Here is a 24411-nt window from a genome sequence, read left to right as displayed (position 1 = left end):
CATAAAAAAGAATGAAATAATGCCACCTGCAGCTACATGGATGGACCTAGAGATTATCTGAAGTAAGCCAGACAGAGAAAAGACCAATATCATATGATATTGCTTACATGTGGAATCTAAAAAAAAAAAAAAAAAAAAAGATACAAATGAACTTATTTACAAAACAGAAAGAGATTAATAGACATAGAAAAAAAACTTATGGTTACCAAAGGGGGAAGGAGAGGAGGGATAAATTAGGAGTTTGGGATTAACATATACACTATATATATTGTAAAACAGATAACCAACAAAGACCTACAAAGACAGGGAACTATACTCAATATTTTGTAATAACCTATAAAGGAAAAGAATCTGAAAAATAATGAATATATATATATATATATATATGAATCATTGTGCTGTGAAACTAATACAACATAGAAAAATAAACTATACTTCAATTTAAAAAAATATAAATATATATATATATATATATATATAAGCCTAAAAAATAAGTAAATAAATCTGTCAAATTAAAATGAATTAACATCATGGCACACTGTTCACAAATGCTTGGAGGCAAAATAAAAATATTTTGTACATACACTAAATAGAAGACCTACTTCTAACAGAATTTCAAATTTTGTATTTAAACTCCATAAAGATATTCCACAGATTTTAGTTTTTTCCTATTTTATCTACAATAGCTATACATTTTTTTCCATTAAATTTTCAGTTCAGGTTCTAAAGTATTCTTTATTGTGCACATAGAAATTATGCATGGAAACTGCATAATTTTGGCTTGCATCAGAAAAAATTTCCCTCTTAATAAGAAAATATCAGTCTACAATGTCTTTAACTGGACTGCTATAGTTTTACATTATTGCCAAATATTGATTTTATAATCTCAAAATTTTAGATGGATATATGTACTAGGTATTAATGAATAATTATTAGAGAAAAACCTATCTCCTATTTTTTAATTCAAGAAAAAGCCAGTTTTTAAGTCTCCAAAGGAACATTAATAAAAATTAACCTTTAAGAAAGGCCATAAAGAGGCTTCCTTGGTGGCGCAGTGGTTAAGAATCTGCCTGCCAATGCAGGGGACATGGGTTCAATCCCTGGCCCGGGAGGATCCCACATTCCACGGAGCAATTAAGCCCGCGTGCCCCTAGAGCCCGTGCTCTGCAACAAGAGAAGCCAAAACAATGAGAAGCCCACGCACCACAACGAACAGTAGCCCCCCAGCTCACTGCAACTAGAGGAAGTCCATGCACCACAAGGAAGACCCAACACAGCCAAAAAAAAAAAGAAAAAAAAAAGCCATAAAGAAAATCTCAATAAATTAAAAAGTAACAATAGAACAGTCAAAAACTCTGGTGACAATGCACCAAAATTATACATTTAAAGTAAAATAAAGAAACAAAGGCCTTTTCACCTTAAAACAACAACAAAACCCTTGGATTTGGGTTAAAAAAGAAACCAAAACTGCAAAATTTCTAGAAATAAGGAGACTACTACATACTGGAACCTAAAGAATACAGCCAAACCAGTAGAGAAGAAAATTCACACAGCCATGAACACCTATATCAGGGAAAAAAAAAGAGTTACACATTTGACTAAAAAAGTTAGGGGGAAAAAACCAATAAAGTGAACTGAAAGAAAGCAAAATGAAGGAATACAGATAAAAACAAATTAATTAGAAAACGAGTAGCATAGACAAATTAGAACACTGGTGCATTGGGGGGAAGAAATCAATAAAATAGTTAAACCACTACTTAATCTAGCAAGTAAAAAGGGAAAAGTCCAAATATATAAAATAAGAAATAAGAAAACAGCCACAGAAATGAAATTAAAAGGACAAGAGACTATTTTGCTCAAGCTTTTGTTCATGTTGATCTATGTAAATATGACAATGCCCCCAAAAGCACCACACACAGATTTAATGAAACACTATTAACCTTGTAGAAAGAAGATAATACCTAAAACTATTCCAGAGCAAAAAGAAAACTTCCCAATTCTTATGAAGTAAAACAAGGCTTCTTGATTAAAAAAACAAAACAAAACAAAAAACAACCTCAAATAAATAGAAATATACTAGCATTTCCTTAACATGACAAAATATATCTTTTCAGCCCAAAAGTCAGCAGCTTGCTTAATGGAGAAAGACTAGAGGCATCTGTCATCTAAAGCTGGGAAGACGTTAGAAGGTGTGGCCAAGATGGCAGTTTCTGGAGGACCCTGAGCTTACCTCCTCCCACAGGAATACCAAAACTGCAACTAATACAGAGCAACTATCTATAAGAATGACCTGAAAACTAGCAGAAAAGATTTTCCACCATTAAATATAAAAAGAAGGAACCACAATGAGGTGGGTAGGAGGGACAGAGACATGGTATAGTCAAAACACATACCCCGAGGCAGAGTCAAGATGGCGGTGTGGGAAGACACAGAGTTAGCATCTCCCCACAACTAGGGCACCTGCTGGCCACTGGTGGCAGACTCTAACACCCAAGGAGACAGGAGGAACCCAAGTGAACCAGCTTGCAGGATCTTGGTTCACGAGCCCAGTGTCACGTGGAAGCTCCTGCGGTGGGAGCTCCAAGTCTGAACCACTGGACTAACAGAGAACCTCAGAACCCAGGGAATATTCATAAGAGTGAGGTCTCACAGAGGTCCTCATCTCAGCACCAAGACCCAGCTCTACCCAATAGCCTACAAACTCCAGTGTTGGAAGCCTCAGGCCAAACAACAAGTAAAACAGGAGCACAATCTCACTCATAAAAAAAGAAAAAAATCAGACGGCAAAAAGTATGTCACAGATGAAGGAGCAAAGTAAAAATCTACAAGACCAAATAAATGAAGAGGAAATAGGCAATCTACCTGAAAAAGAATTCAGAGTAATGATAGTAAAGACGACACAGAATCTCGGAAATAGAATGGAAGCACGGATTGAGAAAATACAAGAAATGTTTAACAAAGACCTAGAAGAACTGAAGAACAAACAAACAGAGATGAACAACACAATAACTGAAATGAAAAATACACTAGAAGGAATCAATAACTGAGGCAGAAGAACGAATAAGTGAGCTGGAAAACAAAATGGTGGAAATAACTGCCACGGAGCAGAATAAAGAAAAAAGAATGAAACGAATTGAGGACAATCTTAGAGACCTCTGGGGCAACACTAAACGCACCAACAATGGAATTATAGGGGTCCCAGAAGAAGAGAAAAAGAAAGGGTCTGAGAAAATATTTGAAGAGATTATAGTTGAAAACTTCCCTAATGTGGGAAAGGAAATAGTCACCCAAGTCCAGGAAGCACAGAGAGTCCCATACAGGATAAACCTTAGGAAACACACCAAGACACATATTAATCAAACTAACAAAAATTAAATTCAAAGAAAAATATTAAAAACAGCAAGGGAAAAACAAAAAATAACATACAAAGGAATTCCCATAAGGTTATCAGCTGATTTTTCAGTGGAAACTCTGCAGGCCACAAGGGAGCGGCAGGATATACTTAAAGTGATGAAAGAGAAAAACCTACAACCAAGATTACTCTACCCAGCAAGGATCTCCTTCAGATTTGATGGAGAAGTCAAAAGCTTTTCAAACAAGCAAAACCTAAGAGAATTCAGCACCACCAAACTAGCTTTACAACAAATGCTAAAGAAACTTCTCTGAGCAGGAAACACAAGAGAAGAAAAAGACCCACAAAAAAACCCCCAAAACAATTAAGAAAATGGTAATAGGAACATACCCATTGATAATAACCTTGAATGTAAATGGATTAAATGCCCAACCAAAAGACAAAGACTGACTGAATGGATAAAAAAACAAGACCCATATATATGCTGTCTACAAGAGACCCACTTCAGACCTAGGGACACATACAGACTGAAAGTGAAGGGATGGAAAAAGATATTCTATGCAAATGGAAATCAGAAGAAAGCTGGAGTAGCAATACTTGTATCAGATGAAACAGACTTTGAAATAAAGACTGTTACAAGAGATCAGGAGGGACACTACATAATGATCAAAGGATCAATCCAAGAAGAAGATATAACAATTATAAATGTTTATGCACCCAACATAGGAACACCTCAATACATAAGGCAAATGCTAACAACCATGAAAGGAGAAATCAACAGTAACACAGTAATAGCAGGGGACTTTAAAACTCCACTTAAACCAATGGACAGAAAATAAATAAGGAAACTCAAGCTTTAAATGACACAATAGACCAGATAGATCTACTTGATATTTATAGAACATTCCACCCAAAAGTGGCAGAATACACTTTCTTCTCAAGTGCACACAGAACACTCTCCAGGATAGATCACATCTTGGGTCACAAATCAAGCCTTGGAAAATTTAAGAAAACTGAAATCATATCAAGCATCTTTTCTGACTACAACGCTATGAGACTGGAAATCAATAACAGGAAAAAAACTGTAAAAAACACAAATACATGGAGGCTAAACAGTGTGCTGCTAAATAACCAAGAGATCACTGAAAAAATCAAAGAAGAAATAAAAAAATACATAGCAACAAATGACAACAAAAACACAATGACCCAAAACCTATGGGATGCAGCAAAAGTAGTTCTAAGAGGGAAGTTTATAGCAATTCAATCTCACCTCAAAAAACAAGAAAAATCTCAAATAAACAATCTAACCCTACACTTAAAAAAACTAGAGAAAGAACAAAGAAAACCCAAAGTCAGTAGAAGGAAAGAAATCATAAAGATCAGAGAGGAAATAAATGAAATAGAAATGAAGAAAACAATAGTAAAGACCAATAAAACTAAAAGCTGGTTCTTTGAGAAGATAAACAAGATTGATAAACCCTTAGCCAGACCCATCAAGAAAAAAAGGGAGTACGCAAATCAATAAAATTAGAAATGAAAAAGGAGAAATCACAACTGATGCTGCAGAAATACAAAGGATTATAAGAGACTACTACAAACAAGTATATGCCAATAAAATGGACAACCATGAAGAAATGGACAAATTATTGGAAAGGTACAATTTTCCAAGACTGAACCAGGAAGAATTAGAAAATATAAACAGACCTATCACAAGTAATTAAACTGCAACCATAATTAAAAATCTTCCAACAAACAAAAGTCCAGGACCAGATGGCTTCACAGGTGAATTCTGTCAAACATTTAGAGAAGAGCTAACACCGATCCTTCTCAAACTCTTCCAAAAAATTGCAGAGGGAGAAACACTCCCAAATTCATTCTATGAAGTCACCATCACCCTGATACCAAAACCAGAAAAAAATATCACAAAAAAATAAAATTATAGACCAATATCACTGATGAACACAGATGCAAAAATTAAACAAAATACTAGCAAACAGAATTCAACAGCACATTAAAAGGATCATACACCATCATCAAGTGGGATTTATCCCAGGGATGCAAGGATTCAATATATGCAAATCAATCAATGTGATACACCACATTAACAAATTAAGGAATAAAAACCATATGATCATCTCAATAGATGCAGAAAAAGCTTCTGAACAAAATTCAACACCCATTTATGATAAAAACTCTCCAGAAAAGGGGCATAGAGGGAACCTACCTCAACATAATAAAGGCCATATATGACAAACCCACAGCAAGCATCATACTCAATGCTGAAAAACTGAAAGCATTCACTAGGATCAGGAACAAGACAAGATTCACTAGGATCTCGCCACTCTTATTCAACATAGTTTTGGAAGTCCTAGCCACAGCAATCAGAGAAGAAAAAGAAATAAAAGGAATACAAAATGGAAAGGAAGAAGTAAAACTGTCACTGTTTGCCGATGACATGATACTATACATAGAAAATCCTAAAGATGCCACCAGAAAACTACTAGAACTAATCAATGAATCTGGTAAGGTTGCAGGATACAAAATTAATGCAAGAAATCTCTGGCATTCCTGTACACCAACAACAAAAAATCAGAAAGAGAAATTAAGGAAACACTCCCATTTACCACTGCAACAAAAATAATAAAATGCCTAGAAATAAACCTGCCTAAGGAGGAGAAAAATTTATACTCAGAAAACTATAAAACACTGATGAAAGAAATCAAAGATGACATAAACAGATGGAGAAATATACCATATTCTTCGATCGGAAGAATCAATATTGTGAAAATGACTATACTACCCAAAGCAATCTACAGATTCAGTGCAATCCCTATCAAACTACCAATGGCATTCTTCACAGGAGTAGAACAAAAAATATTACAATTCGTATGGAAACACAAAAGACCCCAAATAGCCAAAGCAGTCTTGAGAAAGAAAAACGGAGTTGGAGGAATCAGGCTCCCCGACTTCAAACTACACCACAAAGCTAGAGTAATCAAGACAGTATGGTACTGGCACAAAAACAGAAATATAGATCAATGGTACATGATAGAATGCCCAGAGATAAACCCACACACATATGGGAACCTAATTTATGACAAAGAAGGCAAGAATATACAATGGAGAAAAGACAGTCTCTTCAATAAGTGGTGCTGGGAAAACTGGACAGATACATGTAAAACAATGAAATTAGAACACTACCTAACACCATACACAAAAATAAACTCTAAATGGACTAAAGACTTAAATGTAAGACCAGACACTGCAAAACTTTTAGAGTAAAACATAGGAAAAACACTCTGACATAAACCACAGCAAGATCTTTTTTGACCCACCTCCTAGAATAACGGAAATAAAAACAAAAATAAACAAATGGGCCTAATTAAACTTAAAAGCTTTTGCACAGCAAAGGAAACCATAAACAAGACAAAAGGACAACCCTCCGAATGGGAAAAATATTTGCAAATGAAGCAACAAAGGATTAATCTCCAAAATTTACAAACAGCTCATGGAGCTCAATATCAAAAAAACAAACAATCCAGTTTAAAAATGGGCAAAAGACCTAAATAGACATTTCACCAAGGAAGACATACAGATGGCCAAGAGGCACAAGAAAAGATGCTCAACATCACCAATTATTAGAGAAATGCAAATCAAAACTACAATGAGGTATCACCTCACGCCAGACAGAATGGCCATTATCAAAAAACCTAGAAACAGGGCCTCCCTGGTGGCGCAGTGGTTGAGAGTCTGCCTGCCGATGCAGGGGATACGGGTTCGTGCCCCGGTCTGGGAGGATCCCATATGCCGCGGAGCGGCTGGGCCCGTGAGCCATGGCCGCTGGGCCTGCGCGTCCGGAGCCTGTGCTCCGCAACGGGGGAGGCCACAGCAGTGAGAGGCCCGCATACTGCAAAAAGAAGAAAAAAAAAAAAAAAAAAACCTAGAAACAATAAATGCTGGAAAGGATGTGGTGAAAAGGGAACCCTCCTGTACTGTTGGTGGGAATGTAAATTGATACAGCCACTGTGGAGAACAGTATGGAGGTTCCTTAAAAAACTAAAAATAGAACTACCATATGACCCAGCAATCCCACTACTGGGTATATACCCTGAGAAAACCATAATTCAAAAAGAGACATGCGGGCTTCCCTGGTGGCGCAGTGGTTGAGAGTCCACCTGCCGATGCAGGGGACACGGATTCGTGCCCTGGTCCGGGAAGATCCCACATGCCGCGGAGCGGCTGGGCCCATGAGCCGTGGCCGCTGAGCCTGCGTGTCCGGAGCCTGTGCTCCGCAACGGGAGAGGCCACAACAGTGAGAGGCCCGCGTACCACAAAAAAAAAAAAAAAGAGAGACATGCACCCCAATGTTCACTGCAGCACTATTTACAACAGACAGTACATGGAAGCAACCTAAGTGTCCACTGACAGATGAATGGATAAAGAAGATGTGGCACAAATATACAATGGAGCATTACTCAGCCATAAAAAGAAACAAAATTGAGTTGTTTGTAGTGATGTGGATGGATCTAGAGTCTGTCATACAGAGTGAAGTAAGTCAGAAAAACAAATATTGTATGCTAACGCATATATATGGAATCTAAAAAAAAAATGGCTAGTTGCAGGGCAGGAATAAAGAGGTAGACATAGAGAATGGACTTAATGACATGGGGTGGGAGGGTGAAGCTGGGGCAAAGTGAGAGTAGTATCGGCATATATACACTACCAAATGTAAAATAGTTGGCTGGTGGGAAGCAGAAGCATAGCACAGGGAGATCGGTTCGGTGCTTTGCGATGACCTAGAGGGGTGGGATAGGGAGGATGGGAGGGAGGCTCAAGTGGGAGGGGATATGGGGACATGTGTATGCATATGGCTGATTCACTTTGTTGTACAACAGAAACTAACACAGTACTGTGAAGCAATTATAAATAAATAAAATTATAAATAAAGCAATTATAAATAAATAAATAAAGAGCTAATAAAAAAACAACACACACACAAAAAAACAACCCATACCCCCAGGTAGGCAACCCACAAAGGATAAGAAAATCACAATTGCATAAGTTCTCCCGAAGGAGCGAGGGGTTAAAGAACCACATCAGGATCCCCAGCCCAGGGATTCTGCACAGGGAAGATGAGCCCCCAGAATACCTGGCTTTGAAGGCCAGCAGGGCTTATGTACAGAAGAGCTAGAAAGCTATAGGAAACAGAGACTCTGCTCTTAAAGGGTGCATGCCAAATCTCACATGCTCTCCAAGCACAGAGGCAGTAACTTGAAAGGAGCCTGGGTCAGAACCACTTGCTAATCTTGGACAGCCTCCTGGAGAGGTAGGCATCAACTGGGGCACCACCTGGGACACAGACATTGGCAGCAGCCATATGGGGGAGCTTGTTTTAACCATGAGGACACTGGTGCTGGCAAGAGCCATTTTGGAGTACTCCCTCTAGCCTATTAGTGCCAGGGGCTTTCCCACCCACCAGCGGGCCAACACCAGCCTCAGCCCCCTAGGGATCTGGCCCCTCCCACCCATGGGCCAACACCAGCCCAGAGACCCCTGGGGCCCTGTAGCCAGTTGCACCAGGACCCAGCCCCACCACCAGTGGGTTGGCAGCCACCCCATGAGGCAGGACCTGGCAGCCAACTAGGCTGGGAGCCAGCCCTGCCTACCAGCATGTCCACAGTACTTGGCCCCGCCACAAAAGAATGACCCACACAGCCCACACAGTGGGCACCCCAAGAGTATATAGCTCTAGTGACCAGAGGGTAGTATGCTGCTGGGCCCCATAGGACATCTCCTACATAAGGGCATGTCTCCAAAATTGGGAAATGTAACTGACCTACCTAATACACAGAAATAAACAGAAGTTTAGGCAAAACAAGGAGACAGAGGAATATGTTCCAAACAAAGGAAAAAGACAAAACCAAAGAAGAAGAACTAAACCAAGTGGAGATATGCAATCTACCTGACAAAGCAAGGCAATTATCATAAGATGCTCAACAAACTTGGGAGAATGAATGAACAAAGTGAGAAACTTAACAGAGTCAGAAAATATAAAGAAGAACCAAACAGAGCTGAAGGACACAATAACTGAAAAAATACACCAGACGTAATCAAGAGTAGATTAGATGATACAGAGGAATGGATGAGCAAACTGGAAGTCAGAGCAGTGGAAATTATACAAGCTGAACAGAAAAAAGAATTTAGAAAAATGAGGCTAGCTTGAGAGACCTCTGGGAAAACTTCAAGCATATTAACATTTGCAGTTTAGAGGCCCAAGAAGGAGAAGACAGAAAAGGGTAGAGAATTTATTTGAAAAATAATAGTTGAAAACTTCCCTAACCTGGGAAAGGACATAGACATCCACATCTAGGAAATACAGAGAGTCCCAAACAAGATGAACCCAAAGAGGTCCACACCAAGACAAATTATAATTAAAATGTCAAAAATTAAAGATAAAATCTTTTTTTTTTACAACTTTTTTGGAGTATAATTGCTTTACAATGGTGTGTTAGTTTCTGCTTTATAACAAAGTGAATCAGTTATACATATACATCTGTTCCCATATCCCTCCCCAAAGATAGAATCTTAAAAGCAGCAAGAGTTGGGAGTTCCCTGGTGGTCTAGTGGTTAGGATTTGGCTCTTTCACTGCCGTGGCCAGGGTTCAATCCCTGGTTGGGGAACTGATATTTCGCAAGCCACACTGCATGGCTAAAAAAAGAAAAAAAAGCAGCAAGAGAAAGAACAATTAGTTACATACAAAGGAACTCTCATAGGACCATGAGCTAGCTGACTTTTCAGCAGAAACTATACAGGCCAGAAGCAAGTGGCACGATATAATCAAAGTGATGAAAGGAAAAAAACCTACAACCAAGAATAGTCTACCCAGCAAGGCTATCGTTCAGATTTGAAGGAGAGATAAACAGCTTTGCAGATAAGCAAAAGCTAAAAGTTTAGCACCACTAAACCGGCTTTACAAGAAATGTTAAAAGGACTTCTCTAAAAGGAAAAGAAAAGACCACAACTAGAAATATCAAAATTATGGGGAATTCCCTGACGATCCAGTGGTTAGGACTCCACACCTCCACTGCAGAATGCACGGGTTCGATCCCTGGTCAGCAGACTACTAAGATCCCACACACTGTGTGGCATGGCAAAAAAACAAAACAACAACAAAAAACCCTCATTTATAAAGGAAAACATACAGTCAAGGTAGATCAACCAGTTATAAAGCTAGTATGAAGGTTAAAAGGTAATAGTACTAAAATCATCTCTATCCACAATAAGTAGTTAAGGGATACGCAAAACAAAAAGAGGTAAAATATGATGCCAAAACATTAAACGTGGTTGGGGGGAGTAAAAGTGCAGGGTTGTTAGAATGTGTTTGAAATTAAAATAATGCACACGCACATATATAGCTGTATATGAACCTCACGGTAACCATAAAACAAAAATCTGTAATATACACATATAAAATAGAAAGGAATCCAAACATAACACTAAAGATAATCATCAAATCATAAGGGAAGAGAGCGAAATAAAGAAGGAACTAAAAAGAACTATAGAAACAACCAGAAAACAATTAACAAAATGGCGGTAAGTACATACTATTAATGATTAAATGTAAATGGACTAAATGCTCAAAAGACAAAGAGTGGCTGAACAGATACAAGAACAACACCCGTATACATACTGCCTACAAAAGACTCATGATCTAAAGACACACACAGACTGAACATGAGGGGATGAATAAGGTATTCCTTGTAAATGGAAACAAAAAGAAAGCTGGGGTAGCAATACTTGTATCAAACAAAATAGACTTTAAAACAAAGATTAACCAAGACTATTTTAAACCTTGGCTCTTTGATTTCAATGTTATCATATTTCCCTGAGAAACTGGAACTCATCTGGTACAAGATCTTTAACTCTTCCTTCTTCCATTAGTGGCTATTCTCCACACTCTTCTCTCATCTTCCTTCTTTCAGAAAGTTAACACCAAGCTGGGAGCTAAAATGGAGGCTACCTAACAATGCCTGGTTCATCTCTATCATCACCTCCACCCTAATTTTTCATTGATATACTTAAGGAAACACTAAGAGTCAAAGTTATCAACAGCACTGGAAACTAAGACTGCTGCTCAAAGAACTGTTGGACTCATAGATGACTTTTCTGCCAAAGAGCTGGCAGGAATGGGGCTTTAGATACAGTAGAGCCAGCAGGAAGGTAACAGATTGTTAACTAACCTCCTCCAACTACCTGCTCCAAAACAGCTTTCTCCAGAGGCAGCAATGGCAGTGGTAAGTCACATCACCCTACTGTGAGAGACTCACTTAGTATGGTCAGGGCTATTACATGCCCACAGCCTTCCTTCTCTACTTCAGATTCTATAACATACAAAGTAGTGCATACACCCTGAGATTTGAAAGCAATTGCAGAAAGGGCTGAGAGAGCAAAAGCCCTGGGAGCATTACATTCTGGAAACCACAGTTATTGCAGCCTAGGCTTCAAATGATCAAAAAACAAATCCTCTTTTCCAAAGTCAAATTTCTACGTCAGAGGACGGGCTTTCCCCTGCTCAACCCAGTAGGAAACACATAAATGACTGCTGGACATTAGAAAGTATTCAGAAACTATGTGCATCAGTTAGTCCTTTAGTTTAACATCTGATAGGAGAATTCCTACAGCTACCAAATAGCCAATGAAGGAAACTGTCTACCCTATTTGGCACATACCAGACCTGGATACCCCTCTCCTTATTCAAGGAAGAATAATTGAGGGGAGAGATAGAAAAACATTCTGTAACATAAAAGAAGAGAAACTCTGCATCTGTAATTCAGAAAATGAATATATAAGGAGCAACAGGTTAAATTTTAGAAATCAACTACATTACTCTCAACAAATTTGATAAAACACACTGAAATAAGAGTTCAAAGTTCACAGGCAGAAATGAAAAGAACTAGTTGAGATGCAGGCAGAAATAAGACAGGGGGAAAAGAAAGGTACAAACTACAAATATTCTGTAACAGAATTCAAATCTTTACTAGAAAAAGTAAAGAGCAGAATACTTAATTAGAAATGTGGAGACAACAAATCTGAGAAATTCTTCCAGAATGGAGAAGGAAAGGACAAAGTAATGAAAAGTATGAGAGAGGATTGACAAGGACAGAAGAGAGAAATAAACTTCAAATAATTTGTTATCCCTGAAACAAATGGACAGAAATAATAAAGATTTTTTAAAAAGGAAATGTAGACTTTCCTGAGTCAAAGAATCTGCATCTCCAGCTCTAAAGAGCTTACAAAACACCAGGCAAAATTACTAAAAAGATAGTGACAACTGGATTTGTTGTAGTGAAATTTTCAGATTTCAAGGATAAAGAAAATGACCCAAATCACTCAAGAAGGAAAAAACAAGTCATACACAGAGGACCAAAATTCGGTCTGGCCACAGATTTTTGCTTTGCAAGACCACAAGATAATGGCAAAATATTAAAGAATTAACAGTGGAAAAAATAATATGACCTAATAATCCTGCTCCCTCCCCCACCAAATTGTCATTCAGTGTGAACTCAATATAATGATACTTTCAGATGTATACCAATCATGTACTTTTCACAAAAATATTATCTGAATAATAATTAACCAAAAACAAAGACCTTGAGAATAGGAAGCAAGAAATGAAATCAGTTAAACATAGGGCTAAGTCTAAATAATTGTTACAAATTAGCACCAAATGTTATTTTTAAAAAATGATTATTCAAAAGGAAGGTACAAAATCAAGATGAACTATTATCAGTCACCATCATCTTCATTTGAGTACTATGAACAATTCTGCTAAAATGCTCTGTCATTAATTTAATGGGTTACCCCTCCCCCCCATTAAATGATAGAGTTTTAGACTAGGTCAAGCAACACTGGTCTATTCTAGATACCTCATACAATAAGAACTATAAAATAAGTGGCCTTTTGTGACTAGATTCTTTCACTTGGCTTCATTTCTCCAAGGTGTTGTAGCAAGTAACAGTACTTCATTTTTTTAATTACCAAATAATATCCCTTTGTATGGAAATACCATATTCATTCATTCATTCATTCATTCATTCATCAGTTAATAGACATTTGGGTTGTTTCCACCATTCATTATTATGAATAATGCTGCTATGAATATTTGTGTACAAGTTTTGGTGTGGAGATATGTCTTCATTTCTCTTGGGTGTATATATATACCTAGAAGTGAAATTGCTGGGTTATATGTTATCTCTATACTTAACCTTTCGAGGAATTGCCAGACTGTTTTCCAAAGGAGTTACACCATTTTCCATTCCCATCAGCAGTATACAAGGGTTCCAATTTCTCCACATCCTCACCAACATTTGTTATCCTTCTGATTATAGCCATCCTAGTGGGTGTGAAATTGTATCTCATTGTGGTTTTGATTTGCATTTCCCTGATGGCTAAAGGTGTTGAGCATATTTTCATGTTTACTGGCCACTGGCATAATTTCTTTGGGGAAATATCTATTCAAATCCTTTGCCAATTTTTAAATTAGGATGTTTGTCTTTTTATTACTGAATTGTAAGAGTTCTTGATAAATTTTAGATATAAATTCCTTTTCAGATATATGATTTACAAATATTGTCTTCCATTTTGTGGGTTGCTGTAGGTGACTTTTCTTTTTATTTAGTTCTCTTCTGATTGTTCATTAATGGATGTTGTGTCATATTTCTTTACAGGAGATGACTTTGTTTTGTAGTTGGGACAAACTGGTTGAGTATTTGGAAAAAAATTTATAAGTTCTCACTTCAGGACTTCCCTGGTGATCCAGTGGTTAAGACTCCGTGCTTCCACTGCAGGGGCACAGGTTCGATCCCTGGTTGGGGAAGTTCCGCATGCTGCCACGGTGCAACCAAAAAAAAAAAAAAAAAAAAAAGAATTCTCACTTCATAATTGTCCTAGTCTGTCCGAGCTGCTATAACAAAATTCCATAAACTGGATGACTTATAAACAACAGAAATTTATTTCTCATAGTTCTGGAAGCTGAGAAGTCCAAGATCACTGTGCCAGCGTGGTTGGGTTACAATCTGCCAACTTCTTGCTGTGTCCTCATGTGGTGGAAGGGGCTAGGGAGCTCTGTGTGATCTCTCTTATAAGAGCACTAATCCCATTCATGACTGCATGAAGGCTCCACCCTTATGACCTAAGCACCTCCCAAAAGGCCCACCTTCTAATACCATCATATTGGGCATTATGAATTTGACATACAAATTTTGGGGGAACACAAACATTCAGACCTTATCAACAATGTATACTAAAAAATTCTGACTAAAAAGTTAAATACAGGGACTTCTCTGGCAGGCCACTGGTTAAGACTCCGTGTTTCCACTGCAGGGGACGTGGGTTCGATCCCTGGTCTGGGAACTATGATCCCACGTGCTGCGTGGTGCGGCCAAAAAAAAGTGAAAGTTAAATATAAAAAATAAAATCATAAAACTATAATCACAGGCTGGTTATATATTCATATATAGTATATTTATCATTTCACAGACTGAAGAGCTAAAGCAAAATATAGATTTTATCATATAATTTCATTATTATTTTTAAAATTTTGCAGGACAAAGTACACAAGAGCAAAAAGGCAAAATACAAGTTGGGAATTATATTTGTAAATAACAAAAGCTTAATAAACTTAACATTAAAGTACTCTTAAAAATTAAGGAAAACATTAACATCCCAACAGAAAAATTGGCCCCCCAAATGGAAAATTTATAAAATTAGAAATAAAAATCATCAATAAATATATGAAAAGTTTTTTCATTTCATAAGTAATCAAAAAAAGAAGATGAAATATGCCTTTCTTCCAACATCAAATGGCAAATATCTTTAAAATGAAATACTCAAATGTGGCAAAGGTACAATTAAATAGATTAACATTCATATTTTGCTTATACATGTTCATTTTCCTTAACATCATAACTAATCCTAACCTCTAGGAATCTAACTCAATAAATAATGAGAGATGTGGTTAAAGATTTATATTTGAAGGTGTTTATCAAAATATTAATAATAGTGAAAAACTGGAAGTTAGCTCAAGGCTCTAGAGCAGAAGTGGTTAATCAATTTAAATGTACTCAGATACTGCTTCTCCATTTTTTTTTTTTTCTGCTTCTCCATTAAAATTCATGTTTTCAGGAATACTTGACATCATGGGAAATGTTCACATTTTAAATATAAGAAGTATATAAAACTGATTCATTATTTCAATTTTCTTAATGTTTGTACGCATGTTGGGAAAAAGACAAAGGCAACTCAATAATAAGACAAACAACCCAATAAAAAATGGGCAAAAGGTTTGAACAGATACATTACAATAAGCACACGAAAAGATGTTCAACATTATTGATCATCAGGAGAATGCAAATTAAAGCTACAGCTGCTATAATGGCTAAAATTAAAAAGAATGATAATATCAAATGTTGACAAAGATGCAGAGCAACTGGAACTCTCATATGGTGGGAATGTAAAAAGGTACAAACAGTTTGGCAGTTTAAAGTTATAAAGTTTCTTATCATAAGACCCAGCAATCTCACTCCTAGGTATTTACCCCAAATAAATGAAAACATGACTACACAAATACTTGCCTATGAAAATTAATAGCAACTTTATTTACAATAGCCTCAACTGAAAGTAAACGAAACAAATCAAATGTCTATCAGTTAGTAAATGGATAAACTGAAGTATATCCCTACAAGAGAACACTGCCAAATAATAAACAGGATCAACTACTGAAAGGATTCTCAACCAGTATAGGGAGGGGATTTTGTCCCCTATTGGACATCTGGCAACGTCTGGAGATATTTCTGATTGTTACAAATGGGGAGGGGAGTGCTAATGGCTTCTAGTGGATAGTGGTCAGAAATGTTGCTAAATAACCCACAATGCACAGGACAGTCTCCAAGACAAAGAATTATCCTGTCCAAAATGTCCACAGTGCCAAGTCTGAAGAACTCTGAACTGCTGATACGTGCAACAACGTGAATGAATCTCAAAAACTTCACGGTGATCAAAAGAATATTTCTATGATATTCTAGAACAGGCAAAACCAACCTACAGTAACAGACATCAGATGGGTACTTGCCTGAGACTGGGGTGGGGACTGATTACACAGGGATGAGGTACCTTTGGAGTGAAAATGGTCCATATCTTGATTGTGGGGATATATACATCTGTTCAAATGAAAACTGTATGCATAAAATTAGTGCATCTTACTGTATGTAAATTATAGATATAAGATTAGTAAAAAATAAATTGTTGAAGCTGGGTGAAAGGTACACGGGGGTTCATGATAGTATTCTCCTTTCATATCTGTCTCAATTTCCACGACAAAATGTTTTTTTAAAAAATACATATGTATATAAACACTAAATGATACAGGGAGAGGCCTTAATTGAATCTTTAAATACACACACACACACACACACATACACAGGCATGCACACACACACAAAAAACCCACTCAAGATTAAAATCTCATTGTGAGAATGATCTTTGTGTTATGTATCTGCTCTTGAAGGGGAAAGAAGCTGATGTGAAAGACAGAAGGAAGAAAGAGATATAGTTTGATACAGGGAAGGTAAAGAAAATTTCACAAACTACTCCTCACCACCACCACTCTTTTTAATGTCCCATTTAGTCCCAGCCTGGCACTAAGCCATGTCTTCTGTGGTAGATAGACTTCTAATATGGCCACCAATTATCCCAGCCTCCTGGTATTCATGCCCTAGTGTAATCTCCCCTGCCCCCTCCTCCCCCTGAGGGATGGCCTAGTGACTTACTTCTAGCCAAAAAAATACAGCAAAGGTGATGGGATAGCACTTCCATGATTAGGTTATAAAAGAATGAGACTTCCATCTCCCTAGGAGACTCTACTGCCTTCTCAGCTTGCCATGTTGGAGAGGCTACAAGGCAAGGAACTGACAACCAGTAGCCAGTGAGAAACCAAGGCCTTAAATCCAACATCCCTTGAGGAAGTTAATTCTGCCAACAACCAAGTAAGCTTAGAGGAAATCCTTCTTCAGTCACTGAGATGAGACTCCAGTCCTGGCTGACACCTCGACTGCTGCCTGTGAGAGACCCTGAAACAGAGGGCCCACCTAAGCCAGATTCCTGACCCATGGAAACTGTGCCCTAACAAATGTGTGTTGTTTTAAGCAGCTAAATCTGTGGTAATTTGTTATGCAATAATAGATAACTAATTCACCCTCCCTGGAAATCCTGCTGAACATTCACTTCTTTTTAAATTATTTGGCAGTTTCTTAACAAGTTAGATATACCATACAACCTAGCAGTACAACTGTTAGGGATTTACTCCAGAATAAGTGAAAATATATACAATGACTTGCACAAAAATGCTTACAGTAGCTTTATTCACAATCATCAAATACTGGAAACAACTCAACTGTCTAGCACAGGTGAACAGATAAACAAGCATGGTATACCCATACAACAAAACACTCCTCCTCATTCAAAAGGAACGAACCACTGACACATGCAACAACATGGATAAATATCAAAATCATTCTGCTGAAAAATAAAATAAAATAAAATATTTAGACTAATGCTGGCCCACTATAAAAGCTCAATAAACACCAGCTATAATAAAAAAAAAAGAAAAAAGAAATTTAGAGCCATATCTGGCATGTATTAAATGCTCAATAAATGTTAGTCATTTTCATTACAAAAAATCATTCTGCTGAGTGAAAGAAGCTAGACTCATAACAGAATGTTAACATAACATAACATAATGTATCAATGCATTTACATAAAGTTCTAGAAAATGCAAAGCAATATACAGGTGGAGGGGCTAGGAGGGACAGACTGCAAGGAATATAAGGAACTTCTTAGGAAGATGGAAATTTTCTGTATCTTGGTTGTGACAGGTGTTTCATAATAAATACTGTAAACTAATAAGTACATCTGTCAAAATTCACTGAAACATGTTTCACTTTTAAATGGTGCAGTTTACTGTATGTAAATTATACCTCATTAAGTTGAAAATAATAATAATAATAACCTTCTTTGTCAAGTCTTCTTTAACTACATCTAATGCAGCTGATTCCCTTATTCTACCTTAGCCCCCATACAACACTCTATATTTAAATTACTCAAACTACAGAGAATCTGGAGTGTCTTGAATTCTACAGTAGCTAAAAGTTACAGAACACTATTATGTGCAAGGCACTGTTCTAAACACTTTGTATTATTAACTCAATTAGTTCCCCCCAAAACCCCATGTAATAGATTCTATTACCCCCATTGTACAAATGAGGACACTGAGGTATTAGAGAAGTAACTTGCTTAAGGTTTTACAGCTAGTAAGTGACAGAGCTGTGACTGGAGCCCAGTCAATTAGTCAGAGGCTGGGCTCTTCACTACCACCACCACCCCACTCTATATCTCAAACCACTCGAGTATTAGGTAAAAGCATACTCTCAGCTCACTAGAGACTAACAGGTTCATCCATTCATTCAACAAATATTTAAGCATACAGCACATGTCAGTTATTGTTCTAAATGCTAAAGATATAATGGTGAAAAAAATATAGACATGGTACCTGCTTTTACAGAGCTTTCATTCTAGTAAGAATTTAGGTTTAAAGTACAGGATTCTAAAACAAAATATTTATCCCTTATTTATATATTTATCCAAATATTTACGCAAAAAAAGTCACAAGGTGCGTAGTGGCCAGATCTGCTTTAACTAGCTAGAACAGTGATTCCCAAACGTGGCGGCACTTTAGAATTACCTTGGGATCTTTTAAAAATTCCCAGGCCATACCCCCAGGCCAATTAAATCACAATCTAGGGTGGGGGGGTGGGGGTGGGGAGGGGGAACAAAGACATCAGTACTTTGCAAAGCTCCATAGGTGATTCCAATGTAAAGACAAGTTTGGGAAATCACTAAGCTTGAGTTTTTATCTGTCTGAATAATGATAAAGTTCATTCACGGTGATGCAGACAGAGGTAAAAGAAAAGAAAACAAACAAAACCCATATATACTTGCCCTTCCCTTAACCAGAGATATGCAAGTGAAGGTAGCTTTGATTGTTTTTCCCCAGTGTTATGAATTCTGAGAACATTAGAAAGAGGGCAGTATAATTATTTTCCTTCTTGGATTTATCCACGCCTCCATAACCCACCAGAATCATAGACAACTGAGATATTCACCTTTTCATCTTTTCCTGGTACTTTCCATGGAACCAATAAAGAATTCTGCCATATTATATATATTCAACATAACTGATAAAGACATAACAACTGCTTTTATATTAAGCAGATCATTTAATTCAGTCACTTTGGGTCCAATCCACATGCCAAATGCAGCTTGCCAAAGTAAAATACTGTACGGACACTGAGATCAAAATGGCTTCTTTTTTAAAAAGTCTACTTCCTAATTCAATTCTTTGTTTAGGCTGAAACCAAGTCTTTTATAACTCAAACTTGCATTTGTGTACTACAGAATCAACAGACCTGTTTAAGAACTCTCTGACCACTCTCAGAAAAGATAGTCAGAAGTTGAGTAGGACCCCTCTCCATTCCATCCAGGACCTAGACAGAAAGGAAAAAGGGCAAAGAGGAAGAAGAAAAACATCAGAAGACAAGACTTAATATATAATCCCAATAAACCTATTCAAAGCAAATTTTTGTGACTGGCCAAATTCCTTTTATCACTGTTTCTGTTAATTTCACTCTAGAAAGAGTTGTAAAAGACATGAGATTACCTACAGCCTCAAGTCCAGTGATTTCTTTTAAAGGAAAGCTTATCATAATCACCAAGGAAGCTTTTTCAAAATACAACAGCAGTGGTCATACAAGTGTGTTCTTTTTATAATTCATTATCCTTATGATTTGTGCACTTTGCATTATGTGTGTTATACTTCAAGTAACAAATATCAAAAAACAGATACATTTGTCCTGGGCAGAACCCCTAAAGAATTCTAATTAAGAAGGTAGCAGAAAACAGTCCCACAGAGATTAGTAAACCTCTTTTACATGATTTGCCCTAGTTACATGATTTGCCCCAGGTCACATATGTAGTTAGCTACAGACTTAGTCCTTCTTGTAATTTTCCTACTCTTTCTGTTGTAAAACTGTAAATATGCTAATAATATTAAACTTTTAAATTTAACATTTACTCTCCTTATTCTCTGAAAAAAAATTTTATTACATGAAACTACTGCAAAAAACAAACAAGTAAACAAATAAATGGAAAACACGGACGTCCTGGGTTCACAACTGTGCGCCACCGCAGCTGTTGCACCATCCATATAAGGAAATTAAATAAAGTCTAATGCTCATCCAATGATTTCCTAATTGCAGTATCCATTTTTTATGCTTCAATACAAATGTCAAATGATTAGTAGTAAAATTAACTGAATAAATCTTGAGAACAGACTAGCATTATTTATAATAATGAAACACAGGTTGACAGAAAGGAAAAAGAGCTAGGCTGAGCATGGCAGGATGAGTGTGCCCCAAGTTCTAGTTGTGACCTTCTCATAAAGTTGTATGATTTGGAGCAGGGTACAATCTCTCTGTGCCTAAGACTCCTAAATTATAAAATGAGAGGATGGATCACTAAGCTAGAGCTAAAGAGAATCACAGGTTCCTTCTAGATTTAAGAAAACTCAAGGACTGTTTATCAGGAAATTTAATTATTTTCTATATGCTTTCACATTAGCAAATAATATCTCTACTCAAATGTTTTAAGTAGCTTTGTAAAATAAGAATCCTAGAATTCCTCTGGCATCTGATTCATAAACACAAGCATATTCTTCAGCTTGTATCAAATACAAATCTCCCAGATTTGTTGTCTAGGTGCAAGACATCTCCCTCTCAAATATGGCTAATAACAATACCCTTGATACTTTACCACCACCGCCATGAGGCTTTTCTGCATGAGTTTAACTTTATATTTTGAAATCATTTCAGACTTACAGAACACAAGCTATTTTTTAAATAGAAAATATATGTGTAAAGAAGTCCCTCACAGGGGGCTTCCCTGGTGGCACAGTGGTTAAGAATCTGCCTGCCAATGGAGGGGACACGGGTTCAAGCCCTGGTCCAGGAAGATCCCACATGCCACGGAGCACTAAGCCCGTACGCCACTACTACTGAGCCCGTGGGCCACAACTACTGAAGCCTGCGCGTTTAGAGCCCATGCTCTGCAACAAGAGAAACCACTGCAATGAGAAACCCGTGCACAACGAATAGTAGCCTCCGCTCACCACAACTAGAGAAAGCCTGTGCGTAGCAACAAAGACCCAACACAGCCAAAAATAAATAAAATAAAATAAATAAATTTATAAAAGAAAAAAAAAAGAAGTCCCTCACAGGGACTTCCCTGGTAGCACAGTGGTTAAGACTCTGTGCTCCAATGCAGGGGGACCACGTTCGATCCTTGGTCAGGGAACTAGATCTCACATGCATGCCACAACTAAGAGTTTGCATGCCTCAACTAAGGAGGCCGCCGGCTGCAACTAAGACCCAGCACAACCAAATAGACCCGGCACAACCAAATAAAATCAATCAATCCATCCATCAATCAATAAAATTCCTTTTTAAAAAAAGTCCCTCATAATTTCTTTTTTCTTAATTTCTAATCTACTATAATTTGAATACTTTCAATGGATGCATTTGTTCAACCTCCACTTACCAACCACCTACTATGTACCAGGCACTCTGCTAAACAGTTTCCTGCTCCTGAAGTTACTATATAAGAAAACAAAAAAATTGTGGAAAGGATAATTTAAATAATATTTTCATGAATGCCTAGATCTGGATATTACACTTACAGTATTTTAAAAATTAAGCTGGGGCTTCCCTGGTGGCACAGTGGCTGGGAGTCCGCCTGCCGATGCAGAGGACACGGGTTCGTGCCCCGGTCTGGGAGGATCCCGCATGCCACGGAGCGGCTGGGCCTGGGAGCCCTGGCCGCTGAGCCTGCGCGTCCGGAGCCCATGCTCCGCAACGGAAGAGGCCACAACAGTGAGAGGCCCGCGTACCGCAAAAAAAAAAAAAAAAAATTAAGTTGGCCTTTTAACCACATAGCCTTAAATGTTTCAGGATAAGGCATTTTTTAAAGTATATTAATAATAGTTAAATGTGAACTGTGACAGACAATTTGCTATGGCACAACTAATTTAAGATCCAATTCCATCCTCCCTACACCCTCTTATAAGATTCTTATAAAACTCTTACATGCTTCCTGTTCCCAAGTCCAGGGTTCCCAAGGGAAAATTTATGCAAACCTCCAGCCAAATCATAGAAGCTTAGTGCCCTGAAAAGATCAACAAAATACCTGTCAAGGAGACTGGCATTTCACTACTGTAACAACCCTGGTTTGCTCTTGGTAGGGATAATAGACAATTTAAGAGATTAGGGAATATTAACATTAAATCTTCATTTCAATCCTGACATTTTAGTATAAGAAACAAAAAATACATTTGTGAAATGCAAAATTTGAAATCCCTAAAACTACTCATGCTAACACAGATATATACAGTTGACCTTTGAACAACGTAGGAGTTAGGGGCTCTGACCCCAGGAGCATTCAAAAATTTGAGTAAAATTTTTTTTTTACCTCCATATCTGTGGTTTTATATCCATGGATTCGACTAACTGTGGATGTGTAGTACTGTACTATGTATTTATTGAAAAAAAAATCTGCGTATAAGTGAACTGGCAGAGTCAGACCGTGTTGTTCAAGGGTCAACTGTAGTTAATAATTTTAATTGAGTACAATATAAACTAACAGATTAAGTCAGAGGTTCAATGAGAGTTTTCCCATCTTGTTAGATACCACAGTAAATGGATAAAGTAAAAGGTAAAGAAAAACTACTTTATATGTCATGTTCTAATTGTGAACCACCACGTTCTTTCATTCATAATAAAGCTTCAGTCGAAAAACAATGCAGGGGGACTTCCCTGGCAGTCCAATGGCTAAGACTCCACGCTCCCAATGCAGGTGGCACAGGTTCAATCCCTGGTTGGGGAGCTAAGATCCCGCATGCTGCACAGAGTGGCAAAAAAAAAAAGGGGAATTCCAATCTTTTAACCCATGCTGTAATATACAAATGACATTGAAAAGCTGACCAAATCCTACAATCTAGGAAGTAATTTTTAAAAAATTCCCTAAATATAACTTGATGAGACTGAGCACCATTAAAGGTCCCTTGGTAATCATCTGGTCCAATACCCCCATGGAACAGACAAAAAAATTAAGGCCCAAGTAAACAATTTGTCCAAAGCTTCTTAGTTGTAGGGAAGTTTTTCATTTCATGTATGACACTTCTTTACAAAAGAAATACTTCATTTTAAAAGCACTAGAAAAGCAGGTTATATAATGATAATGAATGTTGCCTTGCCTGAAGAAAGTGTTGAAGACAACTTGAGAGAACAATGGCTTTTTTTTCTCTATTAAGTTTCTAACAAGAAACTGTTAAATCATGAAATCTGGGCTCTAAATTACAAAAGTCCTTAGGCCATCATTCTAAGAGTCTGCCAGACCTAGAGACACATACAGATTGAAAGTAAGGGGATGGAAAAAGATATTCCATGCAAATGGAAATCAAAAGAAAGCTGGAGTAGCAATTCTTATATCAGACAAAATAGACTTTAAAATAAAGACTATTAGAAGAGACAAAGAAGGACACTACATAATGATAAACGGATCGATACAAGAAGAAGATATAACAATTGTAAATATTTATGCACCCAACATAGGAGCACCTCAATACATAAGGCAAATACTAACAGCCATAAAAGGGGAAATCGACAGTAACACATTCATAGTAGGGGACTTTAACACCCCACTTTCACCAATGGACAGATCATCCAAAATGAAAATAAATAAGGAAACACAAGCTTTATTTTTTTTTTTTTTTTTTTTTTTTTTGCGGTACGCGGGCCTCTTACTGTTGTGGCCTCTTCCACCGCAGAGCACAGGCTCTGGACGCGCAGGCCCAGCGGCCATGGCTCATGGGCCCAGCTGCTCCGCGGCATGTGGG

The 24411-nt window shown here is 37.4% G+C and overlaps 1 protein-coding gene across 7 annotated transcripts in view; it reads right to left on the bottom strand.

The window, feature by feature from the left end:
• NCOA6 (nuclear receptor coactivator 6) overlaps positions 1-24411 on the bottom strand; it is a 106802-nt gene that overhangs the window by 62520 nt on the left and 19871 nt on the right. For 5 of the 7 annotated variants that reach the window (XM_082645577.1, XM_082645578.1, XM_082645579.1 and 2 more), the window contains exon 2: positions 19874-19951. The exons of the other annotated variants lie outside the window; for them this stretch is intronic. The gene's annotated coding sequence lies outside the window, so the exon portion shown is untranslated. The remainder of the gene's footprint in view (positions 1-19873; positions 19952-24411) is intronic. 7 annotated transcript variants of the gene reach the window in all.

This window comes from Mesoplodon mirus (genome assembly GCF_964341445.2).
Source record: "Mesoplodon mirus genome assembly, chromosome: 15".
NCBI lineage: Eukaryota > Metazoa > Chordata > Mammalia > Artiodactyla > Ziphiidae > Mesoplodon > Mesoplodon mirus.
The sequence above is the reverse complement of the archived record's forward strand: the minus strand, read 5'-3'. Positions and strand labels throughout refer to the sequence as shown.